At 37.8% G+C, this 23,992-nt stretch overlaps 2 long non-coding RNA genes across 3 annotated transcripts; one reads left to right on the top strand and one right to left on the bottom strand.

Annotated features, from left to right (window-relative positions):
• Window positions 693-6,105, bottom strand: LOC110399125. Of its 2 annotated transcripts, none has more exons than XR_002438909.1 (3): window positions 5,963-6,039; window positions 4,806-5,001; window positions 693-1,756 (listed from the first exon to the last, which is right to left on the bottom strand). It is a non-coding gene; the product is annotated as an uncharacterized LOC110399125 (long non-coding RNA). The 2 variants fall into 2 exon arrangements; XR_002438908.1 differs by having other exon boundaries at window positions 708-1,756; window positions 6,024-6,105.
• On the top strand, window positions 3,109-7,738 carry LOC110399126. The gene is made up of 2 exons (XR_002438910.1): window positions 3,109-3,176; window positions 4,825-7,738. It is a non-coding gene; the product is annotated as an uncharacterized LOC110399126 (long non-coding RNA).

Genomic DNA, 23,992 nt, shown 5'->3' on the forward strand with positions numbered 1-23,992 from the left:
TCTTGTCTATTTCAGGTTTACACTGGATCGTCATCATAGAAGTAAGATTTGAGTTTTTCACAGGCTTGTCTCACTACAGAAAGAACAGAAATCAGTACGATAAACTGTTTGTATTTTATGATAAGATAAAGACCTTTCCCCAAGGTTTGTATTTTTGGGAAAATATTTTGCAGTAATGAGAATTCAGTGTTTGGATATTTTCCTTCATTCGAACCCAGCTGTAGGGATATATTTAGATTTATTATAGAACCAATTAACTCTCACCTTCTTTGAAATAAGAAACTTGTGCTCACAGTGATGTTGGTTTCACCAGCAAAATGTAGAAAACTAGAACTTGTCCTGCTTTTAGCCTATGAACTGCCTTTTTACAAGCCAATCAACATTTGACATGGAGAACAGAGAAAAATCTAATTTTATACCTGCTAATCCAATGTATAAATTGTGATCTACACTCTGAGCTCAGCACAGAAGACAAAGAATGGAATATTAATGTACTGTTTTCCTCATGTGTAATATACACTTCTGCTCCAATGGATATCAACCCACACTCAGAAGAACAAACATTTTCTTTTTTGGTTGAAATGCTTCCCTGAGCTGACATGTTTTCTGAAATGGTTTGGGTATGGTTCTCAAGTACTAATCCACAAGGACCAGAGCTCCTACTTTTGTGATGGTTAGGAATAATATCCATGAAGAAATATTTCTGTGGACACTTAACTTTTGAAATAACAACAACAAAAAAACCTCAGAGAAAGTTTTGTGGTTTCTCAAAAGCCAAAGCAACTGAATGTATATGCACACTTTTTTTTTCTTTTTTTTCCCCCTAGCATTCAGCTGTAATAGGGTATGCACTCAACATGTTTTTCTAGCTTGACATATTAGTAAAGAAGTCTAACTTATTTTTTTTTCCTATAGAGACCGAAAAGTTGCTTAAACAGGATTTACTTTAATTTCTCTCCAATTAAAATTGAATGGAAATAGCTGAATGATCTTAAACAATGTAAACAGTGCCAGAAAGGGTACCATTAAAAAGTATCTGGCTGTAATTTTAGTTTTTAAAACTCCATTTTTGATTTTTTCTTACATACCACTGGACAAAAGGGAATTTTCTTTATAAAGACATACGAACAGCAATATCACGTAAAGAAAATATTTTTACCTTTTTCACATCCATTTCTTTTTTTCATTCTATGCTTCAGCTAGACAATTGCTGCATAGCAATTCACCAACTCAGTCCTCCCTTTAGTTACTTCATGTGGCAATTTTCTTGCTTTACAACCCAATAAACATTGGAACATTTTATAAGTTGCTTACCAGGGTAATTTACCACATGATACTTTTTAGCCTTGTCATCTCTCCAGCTCTCACTTGGATAGGGTCTATCTGATTGCTTCCCAGTTGGCGGCGCTGAGTGCAGTGGAATCCAGGTCAATGTTTGTAGGGTGCCAGTACCACATAATGAAGTTAGTTTTGTCCGTATGTTGGCATTTCAATATTCTTAATCATATTTATTATTGTTTGAAAAGACAGTCAGTCATTTTCACTTTGTAGACTCTTAGTTCCTCAGATGATCTAGGTAAGGAAGCAAAGTTTTGGGGAACAGGGCAATAAAAGGTAAGCACATATACTTATGCACTGACAATATAATTGAGTTTTCCACTCATGGGTTAAACAAAATGTTATCCTGGTGTTCAGAAGAAACTGTAGAGTGGAAAGGTTCTTTCCTGAGTTAGGGCTTTCTTATTCCTTGCTCTTTCTGTAAAACAAAAACAAACAAAGAAACTGTCAGTATTATCAAAACTGTGAAAAAATAAAGCTATTCAGGTCAGTCGAGGAAGAAGGAAACCTGAGATTGCTAGTAGAACAACATAATCAGTTACAAGCAATTTCACTCTGCTCTTCGATAGAGGCCAACAAAATTGCTAGATACGGTAAGATAGCAACCAGTTCTGTTATTTTGATAGCTTCAGGTGTCCTCACAGGAATTTCTGTAACTAATAGGAGGGACAGGAAGTTTATTAAAAAAAAGAGATTTTATTTTTGTTTTACAATTAGCAGTTGAGTTCCATAAAGACAAGGAGAAATAACAGTTCATATATTTGCCAGAAACACTGTGGGTATTAAGAACATTTGATTTGTTGCAGAGCCTTTCTTTTATGCTATCTGGAGTAAGAGTGTTATTGATGATTGAAAATTTGGAAAATAGGAAAGAATAAACTTCTCCACTGCGGCTGAAAATGGCAATTCCAGCATTAACCTGAGCGCCTGATTTCTTATGGGAAAATACATTGATATTTACTACTGGAGCTATTTGTTAAATAGAATGGGCAACATTTTTCTGTGTACGCATGTGAAGATTCTATTGGTACCAGAGAGACCTAGTCTAAGCAAAAGAGAAAATTTGGCCATTAATTGGTAAATATTTCGTTATAGTCTCATTCTGTGTATGGATATGGCCAAATGAGAGAGAAAACTGTGGAAAAAATAGTTTTCCGTCTGTTCACATAATGTCTAAATTGTGAATGTTGTATAACTTGAAGGAAATCTTCAGGATTTAAATATATATGACAGCATAAATTTTCACTAGTGGTTTTCAAAATGTGACTCAGGTATTTTGAGCAACTACGTGCTGTTATTTGTGAATATTTTTCCACAGGTTTTTAAATTTGGTTAGACTAGAGGAATAATTTAAGAAAATAAAGTGAAATTTATGCTGTTTTTACTCTCTCTTTTGGATGAGCATGGCTCTATGCAAAGATATCACTGTTATGATGGCAGTGTTCAAAGAACTTAGAGATCTTCTAGCATTAAGGATAGTTGTGCAGTGCTTGAATCTTCTGGATTATGCACTCTATTCCGAAGGATCTCAGTAGGAACTGGATTCTTAAATATCTTCAGAGAATTTAGTCTCACAGCATCTCACATCTCTTCCGTCCAGCTCTGTAATGCATGCTGCTTGAGTGGTGCATATGATTGATAATAAAACTATGAAATGTTTGGAGGCTGTCTAATCGATCATAGGTAAGTTTAAAAACAAGGTATGGAAGATTCTCTTAAGGGTCATTCCTCTTTGTGATCTCTATTTTTTTACTGACTTCCAGATTATCAGTTCTCAGAAGATAAATTCCTTATAGGAGAGACACATGGTTTTCAATGTATTGAACAGAATACTTAAGGTATGGGTCAAATAACTAGTAATGCCATGATACAATCTTCCTTCCATGTTCTGGTCTGTAATCCCACTGACTGGCCACATGCACCAATTTTGTAAATTCAGTATTATGTTTAAATCCCAGTGAAATTGCTTGAGTTATTCAAACATAAATCTTTCTAGGATTGAGGCCTAAGGCTATGTAGTCCCCAGGGCAGGAAAACTTTTTAGTTTGCCTTCTACAGGGCCAAGCACACTGTCAGACATAACAAATAAATAATACAGTGGAAATGTCATTATCTGAATCACAAGACTATTTCTGCAAAAATGCCATGTTCCCTAGTGGTTGAAATATTATTCCAGCCTAATTCAATCTCGAGTTTGCATTTCAGTGTTACGTATCATAGCATAGCCAAATACTGTGTAATTCATACAATAGATTGCTCGTATTTACCATTAACAACAGCATAGATTTCCAAGAAAAGTATACTGATTTTATCATTTTCTTTCCATGATTACAGCATCTATAGCACTACAACAGAAAAACTTATTAATTTCAAATATTTCATTTTTGTAAGGACTATGGTGCATTTCATCCTTCCAATTTTACACTGATAGTGTCTATTCCACTACACTCAGCTGCATGTTAATATGGAATTAATTAACATGCATTTGCTTGACTTGTGGTTACACCCCTGCAGTAATACTTGAGATCATCTTGGTAGTGACACCTTTTCCAGATAAGAGAGAACTGCAAAAATTTGTAGATTTGAGTCTCTTTTAAGCATTTCTCACCCTGAGCTAACAGAAATATTGCCTAAGGACTACTATAATATCACATCCTGTTGAAGAAGCCTCTCTGTCTGCTGCAAGGCAGAATCTGCTACAACAACTGTCCCCAACAGATTGTCAAACTTATTCTAAAAAAAGTTCAGACAGTGGAGATTACACTCCCCTCCTGAAACAATGTGTGCAGCAGTCTTTAACATTAGTTTTCCTTCATGTCTAACCTGAGGAATTCCTTTGTAATTAAATGGTAGGCATTATATTCTATTTCTACTCTGTGTTTTGTTCCCTTTTCTTCTCATGCCAAACCTTTGAAATTCTTTATCAAGATCAACGCTTCAGCAGTAAACAATGAGGTGGTTAAATGCTAGATCATTCAATTCTCTGGAGTTTTAAGATCTGCACATCAAAATATTTTGCCTTTCATCCCTTGGTTTAGGTTATTGAACAGAACTAAACATATGAGGGCTCGATCTGCTCCTGTCTTTCATTGTAATAAACTCTGACTTTCCTTGTCTGTGCTTAATTTCCAGATGTTCTTTCCTATCATTCTGATAAAAAATTATTAAGAATTACATTAGTATTTTCATCCTTCTTTGGCTAGAGCTTCTGGCTGAACATTTCTCTCAAGTGCTCTGTTTATCTGTGTTCGTGCTCCTCAGCTAAATGATGATTTTCAGTGCTTCCCTACTAACTTTGGTACCACTCATTTATTCAAGAAACGAGCAGCAGGAAAGAAAAGGAACAGGAAAAGGAGAAGTGCTTTATGCTGTGACTCTGGAACCATAAAATCAAGTCTTAGGTGATGCGACTTAAAAACCAATGCTAAAAAAAGCCCAAACGTTACAATACTTTTAATTTTACCAACCTATTCCTCTTTCTGGCAGGTTGTCTGGAGAAACTTCATGTTTAATTTCTTCTCCTGACCAGGGAGCAATTCTGTAAATCTTCCTACAGATCACCTGGATTCTTCTGCTGTCTCCTGCTCTGAGAGCTAGCAGCCCAGCACCTCTGCTGTCTCCAACTGTCTGATTTTCCAGCCGAAATTCATCATCTGTGCTCAGCTGAGGTGGATGCAGGTTGTCATGAAAGAAAAGATCAGTGCAACATTTGGGAACCATTCAGGTGTATATTTTTAAATTCAGTCTCTCTTTCAGGACTGATGTATTCCTTCTGATTACATTAGTGATATAAGTGTTCCTGTACATCCTTACCCATTTTCACCTATCATGTACTTCTTTCTCCCCACTTCCCCCATTACCCATATTCTAGTAGGAGCTTACTGTTAGATTGCTCCTTCTGGGACCTAGTTGTTGACTTCTATCTCATTTAGTCATTGTCTAAACAATGAAACTAGTTGCCAAACTTAAATGGTGGCACTGAGCATGTTGTGTATGCCACTTTGACTGCTCAGGGAACAGAACAAGTCAGCTGAGCCCAGCAAATCCTTTTCTCTCAGGTATGTGCTACCCTCTTCCTATGGATGCTACCTGCTATTTCTTGTGAATTGATGAACTTCCCAGATTCATTTTTTAAACATGACTGTTAATGAAACCATGATTATTGTCAACACCATAAAACAAATACAAAACAAAAGCCTGCTGAAAAAAAACCAGGGAAAATACAAAGCATAATGGCGTCTCCAGAAAAGTGACTTGCTTAGTTAATAGGGCTAAGACAGCATCATCTAAGACCACACCATTATTAGCAGTGTGCACTCTTTGGATAAGTTTGGAGGGAAAAGCTATACCAGTTCTCACTTCACAATAGTGTTTTGCTGAGAATAAACAATCAACAACAAAAAAAATCTAACTTAAGGAACTAGTCAGACTTAGAAAGCAGAAGGTCTCTTAGCAACAAAACCCTGTAACTAATGTGAAGCAGCTGTGGTAATTTTAGAAAATGGCTCAAACTGTTGAAAAGCCATTAGGAAGCTGATATATAGAGAATAAAAGGAACCACTCAACTTTAAAAAGATTTCCCAATATGGAGTGTTATGTTATTTTATAACTAAATCTTACTCACCCAAAGCTTACATGCCGCAAAATGCTCTTTATGACCATGTAGCTGGAATTCCATCACATACCTGAAATTCTCCTGGTAAGAAGAAATTGCCAGTGGCTAAGCACATATTCTTCTGTGGTATAGGTGCGATTGCTATATTTCAGTGAGGCTGATGCCACTTATGGTTTGATTTATTATATGCACTTGGAATGGGATCCTAAATAATTGGAATCAATTTCTTTAATCCTGTAACTCTCAGCCTCTATTGGAAATAATGAAAGCCACTTGCTTTTTGTAAACGCTGCATACGGCTGATTGTCAGACATTAGCTAACAGTCTCTCTAACTTATCTGTTTTTTTATGTTAATTGGAAATATCCAGCAGCCTGAAGAATTCCATATTTTAAAAACAGTATTTGGAGAAAAAAGCAATACAAAAACAGAGGTGTGAGGAACAAAAAATCTTACTGGTTTATTCTTCATGCTGCTACTGATTGATGCATTAAATATGGGTTTTACTATTTCTGTTTATTATACTGTGGTCTCAAAAAAGCCTAAAAATCTTGACAAGCAAGAATTGGTATCAGATAAAAAGCATGTCAGCTAGCTTCATCTAGATTCAAAGAGACTGGAATGCTTTCTTAAATAAAGGTCGTGTTTGAAAAATAAAGAATGTTAATTAAACTATCTTGCAGAAACAGCAATACAAACTTCTGACCATGATGAGTTGGATGGGCCTCCAGATATTCAGCTGCATTAGATAAACCTGGGTTGACCTACATAACCGATCTATGTGTGCAACATGAAAAACTGTGCAATCTGGGCATATCAAAATTAATGTTTTTGAATCAAAATTTGCTATCAGGATTGACTGTACATGAGAAGACCTGTATTCAGACCCATTCACTTGTGATGAAGTGTTCAACTCCCATTTAATTACTTAATTAACCTTAATTGCTTCCTAGCAGAGACAACAAAAGGGATGCTTTTTTGCACTAGAAATTGTATAGGATACAAATAGAAAGATATAGGCTGTGGTATTAAATGATGATTATTATAAAAGCATATATCTAGTCAGCTTTGGAAAAATTATGTTTTAGAAATAATTGCAAAAAAATCCCACCATGTTAGGAAGATCAGATGATAATAATTTCTTAAACAACGTTTGAGCTCTGATTGACCCAAATAAGAAGCCCAAAGATTAGTGTTACATATAAAAAAACACAAAAGAAAACAAAATTTCCACAAATAAGAAAATTCCTGACAGCTCAGTAAGTTGTTTTTAATATTTCTCAGTAAAAAAATAAATTAAACTAGAAGGTCTGCTTCTTAGCATCATGCTTATCTTCGCTATTTTAGGCTCTTTTTATTGGTCACTGGTGTTAAAATGATGATAGAATGTTTATTGCAAAACAAATGATAAAACAAGGTGTAGAAAGATGCAAAGATATGGTCTGTATCAAGATTTTAAAATCTAGTATTTTAGATTACTTCTAATTGGACTTACTCATACTATCTCTTTCATCAACTAGATTAGATGATAATAAGTTTATTAATGACAAAGAAAAGAATAAATATTGGTGGGCAAATAAGACTAAACTTGGCAGAAGATACAGGGTTGTACAAAATTTGTGATATTTAGTAGCTTTAAGTTGGATGGAAATTGGTAATGATATTTAGTAGCTTTAAGTTGGATGGAAATTGGTAATGCTGGCAAAGTTTCATGTTTTGTCTGTAAGCACTCTTAGAAATAAAATCTAACTCAAGTAAACAAATAAAAACAATTTTTCAGAAATGTCCAAGGAACTCAAGCTATTATAATTCACGTGCCTGAAATAGGACATATCTTGAAATCCACCTATTCATATTTTCCACGTCTTGGGAATCTGTTAAATAGCTCTTCAACTCCATATTATAAATTACAAAGCATGCATCGTGAATTCATCACTAATGTTGTTAATTACTTAAAAAAAACCTCATAAAATACCTGTTTTAAAATATGAGTGCTGTAAAAAATGCAGTGAAAAATTATCAGGCCCAAATCACTATTATGAAAGCTGTTCAAAATAATTCTAACAAATCTTTCTATATGTTTCCTCAAAATCTTCTTCCATTCTACCATCCTTTGCTGTTTCTCCTTCATTAACACACACACAATTTCCAGCCTAGAAAAGTAGACTGTCTTGGATTTTTCTTGAGCTCTGTGCTTGTGTCAGTTTTTATTTTTTGCTGAGTTCAGTCATCTATCTTTTCACTTACCAATATAAATAATTGTCATGAAGCTACAAAAACTAAAGCAAAGTCAGCATCCATGTTTTTTTGAAAAGTCAGACTCTTTGGAACATATTCAGCAAAACACTTAGAGTCCTCAAGAAGAAAATCTGCAAGTGCCTTGAAGCCCACTTCTGTGATATACAATACTAAATCATAGCAACCAGTACTTAAACTGATATCCTTTCATAGACAGGAAACCATCTCAGGATGAAACTGTCATACTTGGCTGCTAATTAGCTAACTTCTGGAGTACTGCAATTTGAGAGTAATAATAGAATAAGAGGTCTCTTTCAGTACTCCTGAGTGATGTATTGACTTGAATTTGTGCCACTGGCCTCATTACATGATTTGGAAATATGTTCAGAATAGGCTTGTTGAGACCCAATACTGTGTTTAAATCATGTAATGAATTGTTTGTTAATAGTAATTGTATAAGAGCCCCAGTCTAACATCCAGAATCCTTATTCATCCATAGGCTCAAACTTATAAAAATTCAATTTTCCTGTATGTGGCCCTTCTATACCTATGAGAGCTCCTCTGAAATCAGTGCCTCCCATTTTATGATGTTGGCCCATGATATCAGAGGTGGATATTGGTACGGTAGTAGAAGTTGAACTTTCTTGTCAATATTCCATGGCATGTTGTTGCCGTGTGACAGATGGTGGCAGTGGGGCACTCTGAGAGAATCACAGAATCATAGAATCATAGAATGGCCTGGGTTGACAAGGACCTCAAAGGTCATTGAGTTTCAACCCCCCTGCTGAGTGCAGGGTCACCAACCACTAGACCAGGCTGCCCAGAGCCACATCCTGCCTGGCCTTGAATGCCTCCAGGGACAGGGCATCCACAACCTCCCTGGGCAACCTGTTCCAGTGTGTCACCACCCTCTGTGTGAAGAACTTCCTCCTAATATCTAACCTAAATCTCCCCTGTCTCAATTTAAAACCATTCCCCCTTGTCCTATCACTATCCACCCTCATGAAAAATCGTTCCCCCTCCTGTTTATATGCTCCCTTCAAGTACTGGAAGGCCACAGTGAGGTCTCCCCAGACCCTTCTCTTCTCCAAACTAAACAAGCCCAGTTCCCTCAACCTTTCCTCATAGGAGAGGTGCTTCAGCCCTCTGATCATCTTGGTCGCCCTCCTATGAACTCTTTCCAAGAGCTCCACGTCCTTCTTGTGCTGGGGGCCCCAGGCCTGGATGCAGTACTCCAGATGGGGCCTCACAAGAGCAGAATAGAGGGGGACCACCACCTCCCTCTCCCTGCTGGCCACTCCTCTTTTAATGCAGCCCAGAACATAGTTGGGCTTCCGGGCTGCAAGCGCACACTGCTGGCTCATGTCCAGCTTCTCGTCCATCAGGACCCCCAAGTCCCTCTCCGCAGGCATGACATTTGATGCCATTCATCAGCAGATGAATGGCATCTGACATTGAAGTGTGTATGAAGCAAAGATGTGTCATTAAAATCCTCCATGTAGAAAGAATAGACATTCATCAAAGCTTGCTGAACATCTGTAGAGACCAATCAGTGAATGTGAGCACAGTGAGGCAGTGGGTAGCGTGTTTCAGCTGTGGTGACACCAATGTGAAAGACAAGCCATGTTCTGGGCAGCCATGCACAGCTGTCACACCATGAAATGAAAAGTATCTTGATCAACTCATTTGCATGAATCAGAAATTACTACAAGGAAACTGCGTACAGAGTTGAATATCAGCTTCAGTGCTGTGGAAACTATGATAGTAACATTGGAATGTCACAAAGTTTGTGCCAGGTGGGTCCCACGAATTCTCACACATGAATAGAATGAAAGTTTGTCAGGATCTATCAAACCAATACAAGACTGAAGGTGACAGTTTCCTGATCACATTATTACTGGTGATGAGATACAGTGTCACCCCTACAAGATGGAGTCAAAATGGCAGTGGTGACGTGTGCATTCCCCATCAAAGAAAACGTTCAAGAAGGAGCCCTCAGCAGGTGAAGTCATTTGCACCGTCTTCTGGAAAAGAGTGATCGTTCTGGATTTCCTGGAACTGGGACAAATCACCCGTTCTGACCACTACTCTATGACACTGACTAAGCAGAAGGCTTCAACTTCCAGAGTCGGGCCAGAGAAGAAAACAATCTTTCTCTTGCAGCACAGTAACACCACAACCCATGCAAATTTGAAGTCAGTGGAATACATTGCCAGTCTTGGCTGGACTGTCTTACAACACCCTCTGTATAGGCTGGATTTGGTGCCTTCTTAATTCTATCTGTTCAGACTGATGGAAGATGGACTGCATAGGCAATATTTTCTTAGCAACAACACTGTCATAGCAGCTGTGAAACAATGGGTCACCTCCACTGCTGCAAATTTTTACAAGCACAGAATGCAGGCTCTTGTTCATTGCTTGTGAAAACGAGCAATAAATTAGGCTCCTATTTCAAATGACTATCTTGGAAAATATATGCTCATCTGAGAACAGAAAGGAGGGCCATTAGCCACAGTAGTTACAAGTGTGAATATGTGAATAACTACCTTAATCTTTACTCTGAATTTTTATTAAAAAGTTGTATCTATACAATATTAAAAACATATTTACTTTAATTAATGTGTCTTTATGACCATGTTGCATGCCTGACTTGCCACTATGAATAGAGAGCCTGTTTTTTATATTTAGCATCAGGAAGGGAACACCTGAATGGAAGATGTACTGAACCTCCTTTACAGCATCCTAACATTTAAACACATTCCTCAGTTTTGACCACTCAGAGTGAGACTTTCAGGATGTATAATTCAAATAGGAGAGAAGATGAGCACTCCAAACTGACTACTAAATTAATATAAATAAGAATGAGTCTAGATTAGTGCTTTGTTTGTTCATGTCAGCAATGATAAAAACCAACATTAATGATGATACTGAAATGCTGAACTTTTAAAGTTATAACACAAGTATTCTTGCACATGCTGTGAAACAGCATTGTTGACCCTCAAATACTGAGTGTACTGTTAGAGAAAAAGGGAAGATAAAAGAATAAAGCTGGAAAGGATGAAGCATGTTCAGCTGGGATGGATTTCTATAGATAGTTTCCTGCGGCCCTGATGATATTATTGTTCTTAGTATATAAAAGGAAAATTTCATCAGTTTTGATGAACTAGTATCAAGTATATGTGCAATAAACGTATATCGAGTATATCAATGGCCACTATTAGAATTATCCCAGTGATTGAAGAAAAAGTTCAGAATATGAGAGTCTTGTTCCCAAGTCCATAGTCCTCGTGAAGGGAAAATTCCAATCCAGATCCTGATGGCATCACATTTAGGGAGAAATGTTAGAAACAATCAATCATGTAGTCACAGCTTAGATTACGATGTGCTCTGTATGTCAGGACTAATACTCTAAAATGGATCTGTTGGCACAGTGGCAACAATTACAAAGTAGTGCATAGGAGGTAAGAAGCTTCTTTATTTCTTCCCTGTATTAAAACACATACGGCAATGAATTTAAAATTGAAACCAATTTATAAAGAAATTCAACTCAAGACTATTAGTCTAGCAGGATAAGAGTATGGAAGACAATGGCAAACTTCATGCATATGATGAATATGTAAATGAGGATTACTATGGTGGGAGTTGGATTTCCACATCAAAAGCATCAGTATTCATTTTTTCATCATGAATGTACTGGATCTGAATGTTAGAGAGTTAATCAAATGCAGATATCTGTCAAAGAGACAGTTCACAAAGAATTAAATGAGAGGAAGAATAAGTGTGTCCCATAAATATTGTGAAAGGACCAAAGCCTGTCACATTTCCTGGTGAAACAGAGCTCTCACTACCACATAAGTGTAATTTCTTGATTTCTGTTTTCCAGAATCCATTTGAGAACACTTCCCCACATTCTCACCACCAGCACTGAAGACTGCTGATAAGAATCACAAAACATGAGCTTACATTTACTAAGGCTCACTTGATTTGTCACTTCTTTCCCCCCGCAGGACCCACTTCATGTAACTGGCTCTACAGGTTACACCTTCCACCTTTACTGGCTCCTGCTCAGGCCACTGGTTGTAGGAACATAGAAGTGACACCCATATGACTGTCAGCTACATTACTAGGAATGGTACAATACTACACAAAACTTTGAAGACTGAGTGAACAGTACACATGGACACCTACTACAGAAGCTGAAATCAATGCATTTGTGGGTTGATCTGCAATTTCTTGCGTCATTGGTCTTCAGACTGCTAAAGTGATGCAAATAAAGTGAATATGAACAACAGAATAATTGACTTATAAAAAAAACCTGTCAACATTCAAGACACAACCCCCTAGTTTCAGTGGGCTCATCTCTAAAATGCTACATCTGATTAAAAGATTATTATTTTCTGCCCTTGGAGAGGACTTCAGCTCAAATTCCGAGGAACCAAACTTTCAGAGTTTACCACAGGTTTCTCTCTTTTTTGGAAGGTTTTTTTTAATGAGTGAGACGCTTTCATTTTTTTCTCTTCAAAATGTTTTCCCTTATGTGCTACTGTACTATCTAAAGTATATCCACTTGAGAGAGAAAATATTTTTTAATGAAATAAAGTTTTTTTTTTTTTTTTTTTTTTTAAATCATTGCACTGTTACATTCTTGGTATAACAAAAATAAAGCAGAGGGTTTTTTTGGGAATCAACTTCACTATGCTTAGAGGTATATAAAAGGATAGCCTAGGGCTTTTATGATGTAGAAGTAAAAATTAATAGCTAAGTGGTATGTTCTACTTTGTCTAAAAAAGCTCATTTAATTTTATGACATGAGGATTGCATCTGTTTTCTTTTTTCCAGTGATATTTTACAAAGGTTTGGGCCACAGATTTCAAAGCCACTTATATAATACAAAGACTTTAAAAACACGTAAAAAGCTATTGTGAAAAAAGAATAATGAATTTCCTCATGTTCTCCAGTAAGTATCCTGTATATTATTGAGAGATCCTTCATCATAGAGGGTGGTCCGCTGGTAATGTACAAAAAAGGATAGTGTACAAAAATTAAATTATTATTTGACCCCACATCATTATCTGCCACATTACTACTTAAAGCACACTTTAACAATGTACTCTTAATGTGCCGTCTGTTACTTGCATGACTCATTCATCTTTCACAAAGAATAAGTGATTTGTATTAGATGAGAGTTGCTAAGGATGTTTTTGGGGCTAGCAATTGCTGTCATTGCTATGTTAAATCACAGGCCCAGGCCTGGGATAGAAAGAGACAGGCTTATCATGAGCCAGGAAAACAGCACCACAGGACTGATAGCTCTGACTTAGGGCCTTGTTTAAAAAGTTATGACTCAGTGCAAGCAGCCAAGGATCCTTAGCCTTCCTCAGTTCGCTCCAAAGCGGCCATTAAGAGCCTAATGTTCAGGTTGCGTGCCTCACTCTGATTATTTTTGGGAAGTCGATCACAGCAAGCCCTTTTTTTCCTAATAAGCATTCATCTTCATTTACTGGATGAAGGGCGCTCTCAGTGAAAGCTCTATGCATGGGACAGGATAACGGTCATTTCTGCCAAGCTCTGCAACTGTACGGGTGCATGGGTTGTGAGATTCTTTCTTTGAGTTGTGAAGTAAAAAGAACATTTAATGGTAGCTTTTCCAGATACAAGTACAAGCAAAGTATATATATGAATAATAATTTGTGAGGAGATGCAGCCCTTTGGTCTAAATCTGAAATTAGTGTAGCTGTAACTTTATCATAAAAGTACATACAATATAGGATTATGTTATGCAGCAATACCAAAACTGTGGAAACTTCAAGATAAATTTCTTTTTTTTATTGGCATGGTTTTCCATACTGCTGCATACTCACAGCCAGACTTTTTTAGCTGCATGCATTCAATTTGACAAGGTGTGCAGAGCGAACATACATTATATTTAACGCACAGGAAAACTGACCTTAGATAACTTACATATGCTTAAGAATATCATTATTTAAAACCCCTTGGAAATAGTGAGAATGAGTTTTCTTTTCTTGATTTCTCATTCAGTACTATTGTGAGATATTTAAATTTAAAATCTTACTGAGCCGTAGGTCAGCATAAATTTGAGAGGAAGAGGTAACAGATGAGGAGATAAAATTCTATTTTTTTTTTGAGGGTAAGAAAGTTTTTTCTGAAGTTATTAAAGATGGAAGGAAAGAACAATGGACATTTTCTCAAGAAAGAATATACCACAGATAAAAATACTTTTTCCCTACCATGTTTGCTGCATGATTTATTCATGCTCATACAAAAATGGAACAAGAATCTAGGAAACATTCATATGACACCTAATAATATGAAGAACATCGCTTAGTCATTTAAAAAAAAAGTCAAATTTTACTACTTGAAATACTTAAATTCAAAGCCCCATGGTCAGTATTACCCACCTTTTACCTTCATGCGTCTTCATATTTTGCAATGCTCTTCCCATTTCTAACAGTCTTCTTCACTTTTCTGAGGAGGTGTCCACACTGATGCTGCAGGTAACTGGGAGGAATTTCAGCAGCAGCCCTCTGGGTCCTCCCCCACAGCTGGACTCTGGCTGGCACTGTAAAATGGTCTCTGACTATGTTGTAAACCATGTTCCCTTCAGATAAAGCTAATCCTGGAAGATGTGCAGCTTCAAATGGACGGTCAGAGAAGAAGACCAGACCTGAGACCATATAAAGAAAGAGAAAATCCTGAAATGCGTATAATATTTGTTTCATACCCTCAGTACCAACTCTCTCACAGATCCATAGAATAGAATAGGTTAGAAGGGATCTCTGGGGGTCAGCCTGATGCCTCTGCACAGTCAGAGCAAACCAGGACCATGTGCAGATATTTTGTAATATCTCTGAGGCAGGAGTCTTTAAAACTTCCCTGGCACCATGTTCTAGTCTTCAGTCACCTTCACAGTAAAAGAGTCTACTAATCTGCTCCAAGTGCTGTACTACTTGCTAAGTTGCCCTTAATTATCTTTAAAAGGGTCAGATAACTACCTTCTAGACAGCATCTGTTAAATCCTCTGCTGCTTTCTCTACACACTGCAGTAGAATCCGACTTTGTTCAATGAAGCAGAGAATAGGACTGGTGTTTAATGCAGTCTTGTAGTTTTCAAAGAATTCCTTCCTTCTGTTCACTGATATCAAAAGTGCAAGTGAGCAATCTCCAGACACCACATGCTTTCTGCTATCTGATGAGTTTCTCACCGTCTATTACTGCTTATCATGCTAGAACATTTTGGTTAATTGAAAAAAATGAAAGAAAAAAATCTCAACCCAATACCAGTGCTACAAAAATTTTGGGTCTTCACCTTGTGCTGTTGTGTATCTAACTGCTGTTGGTATTTTTTTTTCTTTAGCCACATAAATTGATTCTTCTCTACTGCACTTCCCTTTTGTAAATGCAAATGGTGGGAGAGGCAACATTAGAATCATAGAATTGTTTGGGTTGGAAGGGACCTCAAAGGTCATCTAGTCCAACTTCCCTGCAATGAATGGGGACACCTACAGCTAGATCAGGTTGCTCATACCCTAGTTCATTCTGCCCTTGAATGTCTCCAAGGACAGGGTATCCATCACCTCTCTGGGCAACCTGTTCCAGTGCCTCACCACCCTTGTTGTTACAAACTTCTTCCTTATATCCAATCTAAATCTCTCTTTTAGTTTGAAACCATTTTCCCTTGTTCTATCATAACAGACCCTGCTAAAGAGTCTGTCCCCTTCTTCCTTAAAGCCCCCCATCAGATACTGAAAGGTCACTGTCATGTCTCCCTGGAGCCCTCCCTTCTCCAGGCTGCACAGCCCCACTTTGTCCTTGTAGGAGAGGTGTTCCATCCCTTGAATCTTTTTTGTGCCCTCATCTGGACATGCTCAAACCGTTCCATGTCTCTCCTGTACCGAGGACTCCATGTCTGAACGCAGTGCTCCAGGTGAGGTCTCACAGTGCTGAGTAGAGAAGTAGGATCACCTCCCTTGACGAGCTGGCTGTGCTGCTTTGGATGCAGCCCAGGATATGGCTGGCTTTCTGGGCTGCAAGGGCACACTGCTTGCTGCTTGTCCAGCTTGCCGTCCACCAGTACCCCCAGGTCCTTCGTCATGGCTGTGCTCTGTCCTTACATCCCCCAGCTGATACTGATAGAGGGGGTTGGCATGACCTGGGTGCAAGATCTTGCACTTGGCTTTGTTGAACCTCATGAGGTTCTCCTGGGCCCACTCCTTAAGCCTGTCTAGGTCTCTCTGGATGGCATCCCATCCCTTGGCTGCATCGACAGTGCCACACAGCTTGGTGTCATCTGCAGACTTGCTGAGGGTGCACTTGATCCCACTGTAGATGTCACTGACAAAAATGTTAGAGTATGAGTCACAATATTGACCCCTGAAGGACATCACTTGTCACTAATCTCCAATCAGACATAGCACCATTGACCACTATCTGGGTATGCTCTAGCAACCAGTTCCTTGTCCATTGAACAGTCCACCCATCAAATCCACATCCTTTCAATTTGGAGAGAAGGATATTGTGGGGTACTGGGTCAAAGGCCTTACTGAAGTCCACTTAGATGACATTAATGGCTCTTCCCTTGTCCACTGATGCAGTCACACCATCATAAAAAGCGATGCAGTTGGTCAGGCAGGATCTGCCCTTGGTGAGGCCATGCTGGTTATGTCATATCACCTCCCCTCTTAGCATAGTTTCCAGGAGGATCTGCTCCACAACCTTCCCCAAAACAGAGGTGAGACTGATGGGTCAGTAGTTCCTTGAGTCATCCTTTCTACCTTTCTTAAAAATAGGTGTGACATTGACTTTTTTCCCGCCACCAGGGACTTCACCAGACTGCCATGACTTTTCAAATATTATGGAGAGTGTCTTGGTGACTATGTCAGCCAATTGCCTCAGGGCTCTGGGATGCATCTCATCAGGACCCATAGGCTTATGGGCCTTCAGATTCCTCTGGTGGTCATTAACCTGATCTTTGCTTTCAGTGGGAAGGTTATCACTCCACCAGATTCCCACCTTCCAAACCATCCACTTGAGGGCCGTGTGTAGAGCAGTTGCCAGTGAAGACTGAGGCAAAAATGTCGTTGACTACCTCAACCTTCTCCCTATCTCTTGTTACTAGCTGGCCTATGTTGCTCACTAGGAGGGATTTATGTCCTCCCGGACTCTCCTTTTCCAGTTGATGTACCCATAGAAGCCTTTCTTACTCTTCTTTGCACCCCTTGCCAAGTGCAGTTCCAGCTGGGCCTTGGCCTTCCTGATCCCATCCCTAGATAGCCTAGTAACATCCCTACACTATTCCCAGGGTACCTGTCCCTGCTTCTACCAGCTGTGCATGTTCTTCTTGCCCTCCAGTTTGACCAGCACGTCCCAGTTCAGCCATGTTGGTTCTCTTGACTTCCTTTCCTGACTTTCTGCGGCTGGGGATGGAGAGCTCTTGTGCCCTGAGGAAAGATTCCTTAAAGATCTGTCAGCTCTGCTCCACTCCTTTATCCTTGAGGGCGGTTTTCCAGTGGGGTTTTGATGACTAACTCTCTTGAAGAGCTGGAAGTTGGCTTTCCTAATATTAAGCTTCCTGATTTTACTCTTTGCCCTGCTTGATATAGTAATAGGAAGTAATCAAAAACAAGAAATTCCAAAATAGATTCGTAAAGAACTGTAAGGAAAAACATTACTTGTGTTTGACCTCACAATTCTTTTTTTTAAGCACCTTTCAGAAAGTTAAAAGATTGAAGGACACGCTGATATCAACGTGTTGGAAAACTGCATGTTAATTTCTGGACACAAACAAGGATGTCATATTTAGGCAAAAATATAAAATGAGAGGAGGAGAGGGAAGAAAGAAAATGGAACTAAAAGGTGTTGCTACTTTTACAAAGATCCCTTTTGGAGGAGACTGTGGTGGACAAAATACAACAATATTACCTACGGAGCAATAATGCTTATGAGCCTTGTGTACTGTGTTACAAAAACTTGGCAATTAAACAAATGCTTTAAGCCAGTGTTTGCTATGAAGTACAAAAGCATGAAATCATTGTCACTTTTCAGCACATTCTTAAACCAGATACTAAGTAGGTTAGATGAATTGGAAGACATGACATTGAATGGTCTAGAGTTAAACTCCTTAACCCACACTGATAACACTAAATAAATGATGATTCTCTTCATTACATTGGACGCTGGTCAATTCAGACTCATAAATGCCAAGATGACAAAGCAGTTGAACCTCAATAAAGTAATAAACAGTTACAGTGTTGAAATGCAGACATGGTGAGGCTGTGAGTGAGTTCCTATGTAAATTTGTGAGCATCAAGTACCAACGAACTCCTTACAAAATGTGAGCAGTTACTTTAGAGAAAGTTGAAGTATGAAGAGAAGAAAGTTTCCTGAAAGATGAGATTTACAATAGAACGATATGAGACCCACTAGTTAGAGTGCAGTCCACTAGTTACACTGGAGGTTCTTATAAAATACAATACCATTTGGAATGAATGGAAGTTTTCCTGGATGAAAAGGACTAGTAGTACTGTACTCCAAAGAGTTAACAGAATGCCTTGAGTTGAACAGATATCATTAATTTAGTAAGCAAGTCAGAGCATATTTAAAACTCTGGAGGAAGATAATGGTTATTATTGGTTAAATAATAATGGTTAAATATTATTTACCTTTTGTTTTTTGAAGCAGTCGGTGCAGGGCATTATAAATAAGCAAACAAATTCTAGTATTAACAGTCTGGAAGCAGTTGTTAGACTATTAAAATATTTATTTTAGAGAGTGTTTTTGAATTAGACACTGAGAGGCAGATTTCTTTTTAGTCTTCAAGTTCATAGATGCTATGAAAAAGCATACTAACATAAGGTGGGAATTCCAGGCTTCTTCTTGCTGGCCTTCTGCCTTCTGTTCCTGAACTTTATTCATGCCTGATTTCTTTCTCTTCCAGTTTTCTGTGGAAGGCATCTTAGTTCACATCAACATTAGGAACTCCTTGGAAACCGTTCCAAATGTAATGAAAACTATCTCCTTTGTGATACAGTCTTTGAAATAACCCCAAGCAGGTTCTGACTTCAGACTTTTAAAAGTCTGGCTGCTGAAGTTCACAGATATATCATCAGATTGCATAGCAAAATGAAACTGTCTTTAACCGCAAGAAAGGTGAAGAAGGGGGATGAATGCAAGTTTTAGGGAACATCGTGAGGATTTCTGTTTCAACCTATTCTGATAGTGATGCAGAAATTATGCATATAACAGATGTTTAATTGCATCTGGGGAAACATTCATTACAAGTATCATTCACACCACACTTTATCTATTCCTCTGCTGTACACCTGCATATTAGCAGTGCATGTAGTGGTAATGTGAGAAACTCTCACTACCAGCCTTTAAAATTTTACTATGCCCTCTTTTAAAAAATGTGCTAACTTAGATACAGAAACAAAGAAACACACCTAAATAAACAAAGGAACATAAGGAACATGAGCAATGCCACACTGCCAGAAGGAGCAGGTGGAAATGTAAGTTGAAGGAACCATTAAGCACTGTGAACTGTTTCAGTGTGTCACAATTACAGGAACACCTGGGTCAAATAAATTAGGATTAATCCATTGGGGGTGTTCTTTACATTCTACTCTAGCCACGGAACGTTTTGACCCTAACCTGTAATTCTGAATGAAAAAAGAACAAATTAGAAGGAAAAGCTTACCAGTTCAGGTGGCTGTCATCATGATAATCCATTGCTACGAAATGGACTACAAAAGAAGGCAGGGGGAGAAAAAAATTGTATAAGGACAAGTTTCCACGGGCTATGAGAGAAACTCCAACAAGTATATTCTTGTGGCTATCATGTGAAGCTTGGTAAAAGGCTTATCTCTGATTCCAACTTAACTTCTACCATAATGAAGGCAGCAATGATATACAACAAATGAAGAGTTTGGATATTAAAGCTATTTTCTAAAAAAAACCTATTCAAATGCTAGATTGTTTCTTTTCAGGAGACTAAGATGACATTTTGATGAAGCGATATGCATATAACTTCAAGGCAAATCCCACAGGAATACCCCTTTCCCTCTGCTGTTTGAAAGGTAAAGGAACCGTGAGACATTCATTAACTTGCAAAGCAGAGAAAATCAAGGACTTTCTATTAATGCACCTCATACAGGGTCTTACCAGCAGAAAGATTGTAACATCCATTTTTTTTCTGGCCAAACACTAGCTAGCATTTCTATTTGGGGTTCCTTTACCTTCATTTTATCCACCAGGGCTGTGGACCTTGGACCTAAGATGATCGTTACTAGTCGTCTTTGCTGAATTAAGTGAGAAAAAAAAGTTAAAACAACGACTTAGGTCCAGACATTAAACTTTGTGTCCAATCCTTGCAACTTTATCTTGGTGGAATTTGCCACAATGTTTCACAAGGATCTTCTTCATTTGCTTGTTTCTCTGTTTTCAAGTTGATATCTTTTGTAGCCAAGCAACCCAACAGAAGTCTGCTTCATTCCGTATCTCCTCTGGTCTGGCCAGCACAGGTAGATACCAAACTCTGCTCAGAAAAATATATTTAATTTGGCCCTTGTCAAAACCTCTCAAAATTCCCTTCCCTCCACTAGAACTAGATTTTCAGAGAACTTAAAGAAAAGCATGGGCTTACTGAATGTGTGTAATTTGCAGAAATGAAGGTGATGGACTGATCCGCCAGCTGATGTAAGTCAGTATGGTTTGCTCAAAGGAAACAGAACCACTTTATAGCAGTATCAGCACCAACAACGGCTTTGGTCTTCTCTGCATTTACAAGATAATTTTAAATCAAATTCACCGGATCTAGAACTCTGCAATATCTTTTCTGTTCTGGCCTTCATTTTTTCCCTGCCATCTGACTATTACACAGTCAAAGTGAGTAACCTCCCTGCTGCAAATACTGAGATCAAAGGATATGCCGTTGCCAAAAGCTGTTTCTAAACAAACCATTAAGAAGTTTTGTTCTACAATTGCAGCTCTAGGTGCCTGAAATGTTTAATGCCTTCCAAGAAGCCTAAGTTCCAACTGAAAATAATGAGAGCAACTGACACAGATAGCTCTGTCTATTCACAGATAAAACAGATATATTTTGTATGGAAGAGTGTTGTTTTCTATTTACTGACACTGGGACTTGTAGAAAATGTCATTGTTGTTCAGGAATGTGAGTCAGGATTTACTTTTCTCTATATGTTCAGTCCCTATATGGAAAGATAGCAGTAGCTAGGGAAACTATGTGAAAGATGAGCAGTATGTTTGTTATCTATACTAAATTTTATGCAAATTCATTTATCTTTGAGGGTGTATTCCTGGAACAGTATGCCAGACATTTGGAGCCTGATTTTTACTGGGGACATCCTTCCCATTAAATGTGCCCACATTATAAGAATTCTTAGAGGACTTCGTGTTGGTTTCTCCTAACAAAATCTAGCTTTTTTATTAGGAATGTGTAAGAGCACACATGAACTGATTTATTAATCAAAATTAAAGTGGAAATTCTGTCTAATTTACAATGCATGGCTATATATTCTCAAGTAGTTTCAATTTCTAATGTTGCAGGAATTTCTACGTGTGGGTCAAATCTAAATCCTGTGTATCAAAAATGTTCTCATTTAGACTTTATAAACTGGTGCTAAAGCATGTAAATTGTGGTCTAGACAAAAACTATCTGGAAATTAAAATGTATCTGGCTCTTACTGACGAGATAAGCCTAACACCACCAAATTTAAGACTGCTACTGGAGATGTGACATAAGCAGGTTTTAAGATCAGGACTGATGTTTCTGTGTGTTTTCAATAAAAACTGGTAGATCCTTGCCTGCAATTGTATAAACTTCTAAAAAAATGTCACATTAGGTAAATGCAGAATTTAGGTTCTTGGTTTACCATTTAGACTTTTTATTTTGTTTGTAATCCCCAGATCATCTTCAGCTGTTCATCCTTTCATAAACATCAGTCTTCAAAGGACTATGCTTTGAAACGAAGATTACTTGACTTTGGGTTCTGCTCCTGTTCAAGAGGAGGATAGTTTGTCCTACAGCCTTGCCTATATTTTAGTGCTCTGAAGTCTGAAACTCACATTCTAACTTTTCTAAAAAGATAATCATCAGATCCTGCTAACAGCTCTTTCTTGGCTTGAAGCAGAGAATGTATTAACATGGTTTCACATGGCACAGTCTACTTTTTCTTTCCTTTCAACTGCCATTCATCAGTGTCCTCAAAGTACTACAGTTCAGTGATATTACGAGCCTTTCCATGCAGATGAGGATAATAAATTTTAGATTATCTATTTTCAGAAGCAGAGAAATTACTGCCTAAATCTAACAGGGATGAGAACCCTTGTAAAAAGGAGGCACTCTTGTTTTAAAAGGTCCTTTGCTTTAAATGCTGGCATTGTTATTAAAAAGGTTGAATTTATGTCATTTGAATTTTCTTAGATATATCAGAATTTTATAAATGAGTTTCAGCATGTTTCCAGGCATTCTTGCAGTTGCTTGTTAAGACTTTTGCATACTATTCAGCAAAGAAAGCTCCATTTCATGTGCATCTGTCAATGTGCTTTCTGAAACTGGAAGGATAGTGCATCTCTGTAAATTCCCAGAATTTTTTAAAGTAGTTCATTTTGGCATTTTTATTATTTTACATAAGATGAGTCACTATATCATGAGTTTGGGGCAGTTAATCACCAGAAAAAAAAAAAAAAAAAAAAACAGGGAAAAATTTTAGTATCCCATCCCTGGAGTGTCTTGGGGCACAAGCCAAGCAACCATTTTCAGGAATAGCATAGCTAGAGCTGATCATGGAGCAAGAGACAAGCAGGGTGACTTAATTCTCCTTCCCAGTTTATTTTTCTGTGGCTGTAACAGCCCTGATTTGTCCCTCTTACTGATAATATCTGGCTATAAAGCATTCTACTCAATTTTCCATTGTGGAAGAGGATGATCTTACCTTATTACAGACAATGGAAAAAGAGCAGGAAGTATTTTTTTTTATTTTGTCTCTATGCACAAATCCCACTTATACAATGAATTCCAGCAGAATATAATTTGCACACAGAGGGGCAAGAGTGGGGTTTGAAGTATTTTTTACATTAATGTATTTTCACACAGTCTTTTCACCCCAAACTGAGACAGTAAAACACATGATAGATCCAAATAATAATGTTTGTTCAGAAAGGCAGGCAGTAAACCTTTAACAAAAAATACCACTGTAATCCTTAAATAGTAATTGTACTGCCTAGGGCATCCGATAAAGGATTCTAGTGTTCTTTCAATATTGTGTCAGGCAGATGCATCAATCAAACTCCATAATGGACTAAATTGGGAAATAGGGTACTGGGAATAAACAGTTCTATAAAGAGGTGAAGTTTTGTGACATGCAGCCTTAACAGACCAATCTTGATTCTAAACATAGAAGCAATTTTAGGGCTTCTCTGAAGGCAAAGGACAATTATTGCCTAAACAAATAAACTAGTGTCTCTGTACCTCAGGCACTCTCTAAAGTTAGTTTGAAACAGTTTTGAGATCTGACTAGTGGAGTTGCAGGGGCACTGTATCTTGACCCATTAACTTTCATTGAATTGTATATGAATATTCTGTTAGATAATCCATAAACTAAACTGGAATAGAATGAGAAAACTGGACTTTGTTATGATTTTAGCACTAATTCTGCTGCCAACAAAAATAACTAGGTCTTAACTAAGATTGAATGTATGTCAGCCTTTGAATTTGAATCCTCATGAACACTGCACGCTTAAAGTTCTTAAGTTCAATAAAAGACCT

This window comes from Numida meleagris, chromosome 4 (assembly GCF_002078875.1).
Source record: "Numida meleagris isolate 19003 breed g44 Domestic line chromosome 4, NumMel1.0, whole genome shotgun sequence".
NCBI lineage: Eukaryota > Metazoa > Chordata > Aves > Galliformes > Numididae > Numida > Numida meleagris.